Below are 5,420 nucleotides of genomic sequence, written 5' to 3' on the forward strand. Positions count from 1 at the left end.
TTGAGATGAATATATGGCTTTTTCAGCATAGTATTACCAGTGTTGGCAGGCACCAGAAAACTGGTGAATCGTCTTACCTAGTAAGCTGGTTAACTAATTTTTATTAATGAACCTTTTAACTATCAGAGTTAGGCGTCTAGTGGCAATTAGAGATTTGTAGCAGTTACATGAACTGGAGGGGTTGCTCTCCCTGTAAGCTTTCAAAAGCGCATGTATTTTCACACGATGCAGCCAAATTTTGTCGAGCCACAGCGGCGAAAGTAATCATGTTTTGTACATTCTAAAAACTGGTATGGCTACTATTAACGACTGGCTAAAAGTCTCTAACTGCAACCAGTTGCAAACCTGTGTTCGCTAAAAAGATAATTATCTGAAATTAGTTAACCAGCTTACTAAATACACCTCACCAGCTTTCTGGTGTCTGCTAACTCTGGTAATACTATGAAGCAAAAGCCATAATTTTGAAAACTATTTATTCTTCCCTGAAACACCTGGTGCACATAAATACTGCTCACTTTCCTGTACAACACAGAAATGAAATAATTTCTTCTGTAACATGAAGGTTCCATGAGCCACATAACAAACCCGTGGAAAAAAACTGCATGCATACACACACACCTCTCCAAAACAGCTAAAAAATCCCACACAGTGAAACAATGCTTACACTGTCTTAAAGGGCCACTGCCCAGGGTCCGGACATTTTTGAAAAACAAGCCCACTGCATAGATGAGGCATCGAATATAACCTCTGCAAAATACTAGAGCCATGCGCGCCCCGAAAAGCTGCGGAAATTCAAATCAAAGCCCGCTAGTTCTTTCCTTCAACAAAAACGGGCCCGGCCCGCTACTCTGAACCCCGCTGACGTCAAGGGGGGCTACTTTCGCTAAAGGCACTCCATTGGTGCATCGTTCTGACTGACGGGAGAAGGTTGGGCGTAGCCTTGGCGTCGCGTCGTCTGCACAAGGCTTTCCGCAGCGCCTTCTGTTCTGGCTCATGCCTACAAACCCGCACGATGGAACAAAAAAAAAACTGCGGAGGGAGCGTGCGGCGACAGCCTTGAACCCTAGCCATAAAAAGTAAAAAATAGTAAAACTGAGGGAGTTGGTTCGCCCCCCCCCCCTACCCCCGCCGTGATCACCTCACGAGACGCTCTGCGTACGCGCTCCCTTCTCAGATTTTTTTCTTCTATGCAAGCCCTCCAAAACAAGGTTTTAATTACTAGTGCAGCAGAGCCTTTCCCTCGCTCGCCCACTTGACCGCTCCGCACACACACCGCTTATCTTTCGTGCATCTTGCGTACGCCTTGACTCCAATGAATGACATATGCTTTGGAGCGGAGAAAAGACACAAACACACAGAACACAAACACGCATGGAGAAAAGCAAACGGGCGGTTGCCGGGTCCGCGCTTCGCCGTGTGTTTCGAACACAACCGACTTCCGCCCCTCCGCTCGTGAAACGGTGGGGAGGCCTAAAAGAAAATGAAAGGGTGGCTCGTTAACTGGGAATGACAAACAGATGTATGAAAGGATGCGCTCGCTAACAAGTCTAGGTGGTCGAGCCGATCGCGCCTTCGATCGTTCAGTGTGCGGAGAAAATGCAAACACCAAGAAAAGAATTCTATTGAAGGCGGGGCCATGACGTCGCCCTGTGACGCACTCCACAGACACCACGCCTCCGCCTTACACCGGAGAAGGAAGGGGTGATTTTGCCTTGCCGAGCCTACTCGACGAGGAGCGGGAGAGAAAAATTTCGAGGAGGGAATGGAAGGAGAGGAGGCTCGCTCAAAGTGAGGTAGAGAGTGTTTGGGATTATGGGGTGGGCAGGGGCCCTTTAAGACCAACATTAAAGGCTGCAAACACTAGTCAATTAAAAGTCAAACAGGATGCAAAACATAAGCTAAATGTCCACATGGATGTAGATATCAAGCTATGAGCTGATTTTAATAAACATACATCAGCACAGAAATGCTTAAGCAACTTTGTTGGTGCACTATCCTGACACTTGTCCTCAATATCGGGCAGCCTGCTTGTTCATCATCATCATCAGCCCGACTACGCCCACTGCAGGGCAAAGGCCTCTCTCATGTCTCTCCAATTAACCCTGTCGTTACTTGTCTGCATCACCAGCGGAAGAGGTAGCGTCCTAGTGATGAGACGTGTGCACCAATTAACAGGTAGCCTCCTCCATGGCGGAATGCAGCAGCAAGAGAACTGCAAAAGAAAACATTCAAGGTACACAGTTATAGTAACTTCTAATAGAATCAAACACAGAGAAGCAATAATCAGTTAAATGTGCACTAAAATTCAGCACTCCGAGTGAGTTTGATAGGCTGCTGAGTAATAGCATAAGCAGCCGTCACAAGACTAGAGTTAAATGCAATGCTTCCTTGAACAAGAAAAAGCTATAACATGCTGTTGTGTTCAATTCTGCCCCCACATTCAAAGACAATGATATTCACAGGAACTGACATCAACGTGTTACACCTAATTAGGCTACCACAAAGAGATATTTAGCCATTCCAGTCATGTGAAGATAAGATGCAGGCCATCAAATATGAAAATTATGTTGTGTTTCTGATTTGTCTATACAAAAATTCAGGCAGCTTTTGTTTTCAAAAGTGATGCCACAAACACAATGCAATATAACCCATGTTTCTTTCCCTTAGAGCGGCTAGGAGGGAGTAACTTAACTTTACTTGCTGTTCATTTTATTTACCAGCTTGTAGATAATGTAGCATCATTTGGAGCTATGCTAGGTGTTAGGGGAAAATGTACGAACAAAGAGTACAGAGGTGAGCAAGTTCTCAGGGCAAGAGTGGCACACTGTAAAGCAAATGAATCAAAATATTAAGGCACACACTGCGTCAGATACAACACTTGTAAGTAAAGATGCATAGAACTAAAAGCGATAAAAGCCTCAGCAACGTGCCCCTAAGGGAGCAGCTGGACTGGTAGTTTTTTATTTGTCCCACAGCGCATCCCTCCAGTGCTGAGGCCTGCTCATATCTGTTTAAGTTAAGAATACAAGGAAAACAAGCAAACAAGTGTTCCAAAGGAGTACTTAGGTTGTTCTTTAGGAAATTACCTGTTACTAATTGCAGCAATAAATACCTCGAGAAAGTAAATTAAGTTATTTACACAGCTTATTACAAACCTTGATGGCACGGGAGAGAGGCAACATCAAACGCATGGGTTCAAGTACAGCAAGGGGTCATGTTAAGGTCGCAGCAATATTTGTTGACTTAGGCTCAGCTAGTGTAATGGAACCAGTAACTGAACTTCGGCATGAATAAAAATAACAATGCACCAATACTCAATTCCAAATGCATTTCAACTGTACAGTGCAGTTGGTTGTGACAAAGGGAGTGTGAAAGAAAACCTCAGCAATGCTCATGACATATCGAATAAGCACCTTTCTTCTGTACAGCTTAAATATAAGCTTTACAGGGTTTCATGTAATGCAAGGATAATCTGGTAAGGTATCAATTACTGATGCTAGCAACACCTATGCTTCTAAAGCAGAGTGCTCCACTTGAACGCTAATATTCAATTATGAAATTATGCCCGTTAGGCTATGCCTGGCATACAGTTACCACACCACTGGTTCACTTCAAACATGCCATACCTTGTAAGAGGTAGGTACTGCTGAAGTAAACCTATAAAATTTATTTGCTGTTTTTAGATTACTGTTAAAGGTCATGAAGCAGATAATTGTTTTAATTTGGTCTATACTATGATCAAGATTCCCAAGCACGAGAGGCATGAGGGAAAAAACTATAAAAAAGCATTTCACACTATAACACCATGCGCTTGACTAGGGGAGTGCTTTCATGACGCCCGCAATATCTTTTCCCTTTCTCTTGGTCCTCTTTTAAAAGATGAAAAAAAAAACAAATGAAAGAAAGAGGGAGCCTGGACCAGAAGATTCTTGTCAGGCTAAAAAAGACAAGGAAAAAATACCCACTGGTGTACCTATCTCTTTACAAGTGGCACATGCTTGATATCCAGTGTCAATGGCTGATAGGCTGCACCAGCAGGTCTTGATGTCATGTGCCTCTGGTTGAGGTAGCACTGGCTCGATGACAGATGAAAGCTGGTGCAAAAGTAGCGTGATGATACCGGTGGAGCAGCTGTACAGAGCTTGACTGCGGGCACATTTGAAGAAAGGCTGTATTAGAGCCATGCTTTCATAAACATCATCACAGAAGCCACATCCCATTACAACCTCCAGCTGTTCAGTGCAATGTGTTCAGGAGTGGAGGCTAACGATTAATTGCCTAAGCCTCCTATAGTTTGCATAAAAATGGCTTACAAAGCTAGTCATACTTTTCTTAGAGGTATTATTCGCGAATCACGTTATAATTTATCACTTCGGGCTGAAAATATGGGAACGACAGGAATGTACTGAATGTAATTCAAATAAAATGACAACAAACTTTCCACACTGCGATTACCTCAGCTGCAGTGCAAAGGAATGGTTCTGCTATTTTTGATCGTCGTTACGTTGACCAGAGGTATTAAGAACCACAGCACTTGACGTGACTTAGATGTGGAACGGGCAATGCTCCATATCCAGTAAACACTCAGACAGCAGAATCAAAAGACGCACGCCGATACAAGCACTTTTCGTTCTTATGGTCTCCTTTTCACGCGCTGCTCCTGTTCAGTCGGAATAACGAATCAAGCAGCACCCCATAGTTCTCAGCGTGCAACCAAATTCTATCACATAACTTCTCCGCCGTGGAGCTGACGCAAACAGCGCAAGGCGGCGGGTTAAAAGTTGCATAGTTGGCAAGCGAGCGTGTCAGAACACCTTCTCTCTGCAAACGATCGCGCGGTGCTCGCATTTTGCATCTCACTGCGAACAAGACGTGAAGACCAACCCAAATGCATTCGCAGCCCTCATGCATCCCCCCGACACATCGCAGAAGTCACTTTCCAGTTCTGTACTTACATTCGTCAGCGTTCGCGGCAAGCCGTTTCTTCTATCGGGCATCGGGCGCCGGCCGCTCTCGGCGTGGTTGGGTGCAGTACGTCAGAGCAGTTTTTGAGCACTGCATGCGCGTAAGAACGTCTTCCGCAGCACTGGAGCCATCTGTCACCTTCCGAGTTCAGTCACACTACCACAACACATACGAGGCCGCACATTCAACACAAACAAACCGACGAAAGGCACCCACAACTTCACAACCGCCGCAGCCCGTCAACAAAGAGTCGCTTCAGCGTACTAAAAAATAGTGTAGCGCGCGGCCAACATGAGTCGCGCAATCCGCCGCCAGCGAACGGAAAGGGGGCGCTAAAATCGCCTAACGGTACACACTTAAAAAAAAAAGCATTGGAAAAGCTCTTTTTGTCACATACTTGTGCATTAAATAACAAAATATTTTGTTTCAATTACAAAGTCATCAAATTGATAATA

General features: G+C 44.7%; 1 long non-coding RNA gene across 1 annotated transcript; it reads right to left on the reverse strand.

Annotated features, from left to right (window-relative positions):
- Positions 1-1,133: 1,133 nt before the first annotated feature.
- LOC149349191 (uncharacterized) lies at positions 1,134-5,201 on the reverse strand. The gene is made up of 3 exons (XR_016289979.1): positions 4,956-5,201; positions 3,966-4,146; positions 1,134-2,212 (listed from the first exon to the last, which is right to left on the reverse strand). It is a non-coding gene; the product is annotated as an uncharacterized LOC149349191 (long non-coding RNA).
- Between the last annotated feature and the right edge of the window lie 219 nt (positions 5,202-5,420).

This window comes from Amblyomma mixtum, chromosome 3 (genome assembly GCF_055824585.1).
Source record: "Amblyomma mixtum isolate Tamu chromosome 3, ASM5582458v1, whole genome shotgun sequence".
Taxonomy (NCBI): domain Eukaryota; kingdom Metazoa; phylum Arthropoda; class Arachnida; order Ixodida; family Ixodidae; genus Amblyomma; species Amblyomma mixtum.